This window comes from Monodon monoceros, unplaced genomic scaffold (genome assembly GCF_005190385.1).
Source record: "Monodon monoceros isolate NGI ecotype Baffin Bay Population unplaced genomic scaffold, NGI_Narwhal_1 Super_Scaffold_19, whole genome shotgun sequence".
In the NCBI taxonomy this organism is placed as follows: Eukaryota; Metazoa; Chordata; class Mammalia; order Artiodactyla; family Monodontidae; genus Monodon; species Monodon monoceros.
Window position 1 is genome coordinate 37462556 of NW_021703775.1, and position 6000 is coordinate 37468555.

General features: G+C 40.4%; 1 protein-coding gene across 1 annotated transcript in view; it reads right to left on the bottom strand.

Annotated features, from left to right (window-relative positions):
* KIAA1841 (KIAA1841 ortholog) overlaps nt 1-2095 on the bottom strand; it is a 66666-nt gene extending 64571 nt beyond the window's left edge. Inside the window, exon 1 of the mRNA XM_029231405.1 lies at nt 2014-2095. The gene's annotated coding sequence lies outside the window, so the exon portion shown is untranslated. The remainder of the gene's footprint in view (nt 1-2013) is intronic.
* Nucleotides 2096-6000: the final 3905 nt, after the last annotated feature.

Genomic DNA, 6000 nt, shown 5'->3' on the forward strand with positions numbered 1-6000 from the left:
AGCCCACATACTTTTGAGGACATATGGACAGTACTACCTGGCACTTAGTACTACATAATGTTTGTAGTGGTAACGTTACCATTCCAAAAATCCTCAGATTAAACGGATTCAAAAAGATAAATGTGACAGATGAAAGGAGAGACAGCAACTTTCCAAGAAGTATGCTCTCAACAAAATGAGTAGAAAGTCAGATCTAGATTCTTATCTAGTTTACCATTTCCAGCAGTACAACCTATTATTTCAGTGGTCTCGGCTACAACATAGGGAAAATAATACCTACCTTTGAGGTTATTGCAAGGATTTGATAATATATATAACACACTACCTGGCATACAAAAGGTGCTCAATGAATAATTTATTATTGCTATTATTATTTTCCTATTTTGGCCATTATTGGCATAAAAATTGCCAAAAATTAGTTTAAGAATGTAAAACAATGCCTTGAGACCAGTTGAAAATAGATTTTACAGAACTTCACTGTTCTCTACTTGTGTGCCTAGCACATCATCACTTTTCATACCACGCAATTTGAGAAGTATGTTAGAGCATGGGGTATTTTATTACAATTTGTTTGGGCCTCAATAAAAATTAGTCTGAAACAGAATTCAGGGAAAGGACGTGGGTGTTTTTTTACTTCGCTTCGAAAAAGATTCATTTAAAATTTCTAAAATATTTATTGTGGCCTACAATGTGCAGGCACCTGTTAGCTAATCAAATATACTGTTCATATAAAATAATTAAAACTTGTATGTGTATTTCCAATATAATACTACTCATTTATAATATATACGTTTAAGAATAATTTAAATCATCTAAATATGAAAAAAATTTTTTCTGTTAACATTTTCTTTACACAACTGAATCATATCAAGCAAGGGAAAACTACCCAGTATTAATTCCAGTTAAACGAATGTTCAAGAAAGCATCCCTTAAAGTCAGAATGTAAGTATGAAAGGTATAGCATTGATGGATAACCCTTAATAAATTCTCTGAGTAGCTGTCACAGTGCCTCCCATCCTGGTAAAGAAGTATAGACTTATTGAAAACTGCCAATAAGAAAAAGTCTGAAGCTCAAACTACACTATTACTAGATCTACGCCCATTCATGATAAAACATGAAAAAGATGTTAAAGTTTAATGTGAAACGTGTTATTTACCAAAAATAAAAATTCTATTTGTTTAATACTCTACACTTTTAAAGAACACACCTCATGTCCTCTCCCCCATTCCCACAATCGTAGTTTATTTAAATGTATTAATAAAACCAATGTAATTAAGACCAGAGGTCCACGACTGGCATCTGTATTTTCGTTTTCTTTTTTCAAACAGAAAAAGGGTCTTGTAGACAGAGACTTCTTCCCCTGGGCAGAGGAAGATGGGAAGCGACGGCGGCCAGTAGGTCAGGTCAAAGGCCTCTGGCATAACAGAGGGTGGGGGATAACAGAGTTATTCCGCACTAGGGTAGAAGCCTTGTGCCCAGGCTTTCTGACCACGAATGAGAACGGAAGCAGCTGGCTTTCATCGTGAAGGGGAAAATAAAATCACAGCTGAAACCTAGAAGAATAGATCAAAGCCCTGCAAACCGTCGGCCCAGAGGCTCGCTGCGCAGCACGTCCTTGGGGCAGCCCAGACCTTCGCGGTCTCCCCGCCTCCCCCGGAGGGGCAGAAGCTCCGAGAGCTGAGCGGGTGAGGGGCGGACAAAGGCGCGGGGCGGACAGCTTAGGCGACGGAGGGGAAGATGCAGGGCAGGGACCCAGGGCGAGGCCGGGAGGTAGACGGCGGGGGTCCCTCAGCTGGTTCGCGGGCTGAACGGGCTTCGGGGACCTGGAGTAGGCACGGCTGGCGGGCTGCGGGTTGCGCGTGGGGGCGTTCGGGGAGACACTTTGGGCGAGCTGGACCCCGGCCGCCAGGGGAGGAGGCCGCAGAGGGAACCCGCTAGCTGCCAGCGGTACCGCCTCTCGCCACACTTCCCGCCCCCAACCGGCACCCGAGCCCCCTCGGCGTCTCGCTCACCTCTACGCCGGGGCGGCCCTCGCTGTGCCTCCGTCACCTGCAGAGGCCGGTACCGCCCGCGCCCTGAACCGGCCGCGGCGCCCTCACAAGCCACCCCCGCCCGCTAGCAGGAGACTGCAGGGTACCAGCTCCGCGGGGCGGGGAGCGCGGGGATCAAAGCCGCCAGCCAATCGTAGGCCAGCGCCTCTGCGGCGCAGCCAATGAACGACAAGCTCCGGCCGGGAGGGAGGGAGCCGAGGAGCTGCGGCGGCGACTGGCCGCTGCGCCCAGCCTTTGCCTTCCTCCTCCCCGGCCCCACCTCGCATTCACTCTAGTCGCAGTGCAGCGTGCCACCCTACCAGCGTCTTGTCTCTTAGCAACCAGATGCCCCGAGCCAGAACTTACACGATCAACTCTGAGTCCAGAAGAAAGGGGAACGTAGGGGAGATAGAAGAACTCAGATAAAAATTGGGTGAAATTGTTGGAGTCTTTGATATACCTGATTAGGTAGAATGGGAAAATTGCATGATCTGAGCGACATCAAAAGAATCTAGGGTGAAGCATTGTCTTCATCAGGAGGCATCTCTTGAAAAATGTAAATAGCTCTGGGTTACAGGTTGAGTTTTCATACATTAATATGTTCAGCCAAGTGTGTTATTGTGGTGACTACTGCTGGGAACCTAGTCAGATGTATAAAGTTCAGTCTTGTAGGGTAAATGCTACATGTCAGTGTTCCTTTTTTAAAAAAATTTATTTTATTGAAGTATAGCTTATTTACAGTGTTGTGTTTCTGCTGTACAGCAAAGTGAGTCAGTTACACACATATTCTTTTTCATTATGGCAGGATATTGAATATAATTCCCTGTGCTATACAGTGGAACCTTATTGTTTATCCATTCTATATATAATAGTTTGCATCTGCTATCCCAAACTCCCAATCCACCCCACCCTCTTTTCCCCTTGGCAACCGCAAGTCTGTTCTCTATGTCTCTGAGTCTGTTTCTGTTTCGTGGATAAGTTCATTTATATCATATTTTAGATTCCACACATGAGTAGTACAATATGGTTTTTGTCTTTCTCTTTCTGACTTACTTCACTTAGTATGATAATCTCTAGGCCCATCCATGTTTCTGAAAATAGCATTATTTCGTTCTTTTTGATGATTGAGTAGTATTCCATTGTGGAATATATATATATATATATATATATATACCACATCTTTATCCGTTCATAAGGATATTTAGGGTGTCAATGGACATTTAGGGTGTTTCCATGTCCTGGCTATTGTGAATAGTGCTGCTATGAACATAAGAGAAGCCAACTGAGCCTAAGCCATTTTGTGATCTAAGCGTGCTGTGATGCTTGCCCTTGAACATGACTCAGTAATTAATGATCTTAAGGGAACAAAAGGATGCAGGAACAAAGAAAGTGCAGTGATAAAGCAGAGTCCTAGTTCCTCCTCAAGGCATATACATAATAATTATACCTTTGAGTTCTGCAGGAGCTAAGGCCCCCATCCAGGTGAAGGCTGGAATGATGATATTGACCCTCCTGACTTCAATCAAGTAAGACGTGGACTCTGTTGACCTTTGCTCCAATTTTATGCTGAATCCTCCTCTGCTCAAGCTCCTTCATGAATATGCATGTACCTTTAGCTTAAAACTTCCCCAGTTTTGCTGTTCCAGAGACACTGCTTCGGGAGATTCTTAAATTGATATACCACATGCTCAGCCTGCAAGTCCTCCATCTGTGTACGTGTGTATGTATACATACATAGTCCACACATATGTGCTATGTGTGTGGCAGTTCTACGCTCAACATTGTAGAATCTTGACTGCTTACTCCTGAACAATAACTTTTCCCCTTGTCCCTCAGTACCTGTGCTAGTAACAGGTAGAGATAATTTCCCACTCTTCTAATAGGATGCTACTAGAGAACATCTCTTTTCCAACCGCACTGTTCCACCTGATCCCCTGAGCAGGTCCTTAGTCTTTAAAGACAGCTCCTGATTCAAAACTGCATCTTGATAACATGGTTATTAAGAAGTACTTATCACCTTTAACAAGAGCCCTAATTATATGCTACCTACTTTGCTTAACACAGAGTATCCTTTAGACCTCTCAACAACTCAATAAATTAGATATTATTTTGAACTTAATAAATATTACCAAGTTTCAGTTAGAAAATGTGTTAACCATTCATATCAAGAAATTAATTTTTGCTGGCTTTAAAAATTTTCTTCTTTCACATACAAATGGAAAAAGAGTAAAGCATTAAATGTTTAATCATTAATACAATGGTTAAGAAGCGGGGTTTTCCAATCAATTTATTAGTTTAGTTGCCTTATCATATATGGTTGAACATACATGGATGAACAGTTTTCAAAGAATTTCAAAGAATATTGCCATCGACTATAAAAAATACATAAAACTACACTATTATAAATGTATCTGACTTTCCTTTGATGAGCCAGAAGGCACTTAGGAATCTTCCTAAATCTTAAAGCAAAAGTTTCCAAATATCTGTCTTAATTTAAGGACCTGTGAAGATCTGTGGCAAATGAGAAAAATAAGGTGAAATATACATGCTTGCTGGTTTATTAAGTTTACTAATAGAAATTATGCTTTGTTTACTTTCTGGTATTAATATCATTTCTTCATTCCTGGTTTCTCCTCATGTTCCATTGGGGATATTGAGATTCCCAGTTAATTTCAATGTAAGGATTAGTTTTTATAAAGTAAATATTAGTTTTACAAAAAAATCTCAAAGAAACAAAAACACAGATATATTGGATGTTCCACAATGTAAAATTTGAAATAACTGTTTATGAGAGTCTGGAAATTGGAGGGAACTTCTACTTTTGGCATTGTGGTTGGCTACACGTGAGACTCTCCTGATGAACAAGTAAGACTCTGGCTGGGAAACGCACATTAACACACTACTGATCTCATACGAAGTAGGGGGAGAGGCAAAATCCATCAAAACTGGTGGAAACTGCAGGCAGAAGAGAGGGGTATGAGTGTCCCGGAAGTGGATGACCATAGCAACTTAGCTGTGAGGATTCTGAGCTTTGGCTCAGAAGTAGAGTGAGGGTGAGAGGAAATTAACTATCCCCTACAGTTACTCAAGACCTTCAAGGAAGGACTGAAATGGTCCCAAAATAATGATGCCTCTATTATACCAGCAGAGGCAAAAGTGAATCCTCTGCAGTCAAGCCTTACCCAGTTTTGGCCTGTAGAATTTACAGATTAACAAGCAGTGAATTCATAAAGGGCACCATAAATGTAAAGAGGCCAGATACTATGTGTGAGAGTCAGCACAAGCAATAAGCATTTTAGCTTCCAAGGACTGCAGATATTTGAGTTCTTGTAGACATTAACATAGCATACTTAAATAAAGGGCATAATAAATGGTCAATAATAAACAGGCAGCTTGAAAAAAAAACTTCCAGATACAATTATTGAAATATAATTAATTATAATTATTTAAATTTAAAAATATAATTATGGAAATTTAAAGAAACCTCAGTGAATCAGTTAAATGGTAAATTAGAAATAGCTGAAGAGTGAACATGCAGATGCTGTATACATGAAAAATTAACCAGATTGCAGCACAGGGACAAAGAGATGAAAAATATGAAAGACAAAGATATGGAGGGTAGAATGAGGGCTAAACATATGTCTAATATGAATTCTACAGAGAACAGAAAGGAGATAATTGTAAAATTTCCAGAACTGATTAAAAGATGAATCCAAAGATCCACAGATCCTGAAATCAAATGTATGTTGAATAGAATAAATAAAATGAAGTTGCTGGGGGCAATTACAGTATCAATTCTAATTATGTCATCTAAAAAGTATGCTATCTAAATGACTTGTAGTCTTTTCTCTGGGGCTTAATTTCTAACTGAAGCTTACTAAAGCTGGCTTTAAACTAAAACTTTAAGTATGCTAGGTTATGAACATATTATTGGAGTTGAAAATCAACCAAATTTAAACTACACAAAAT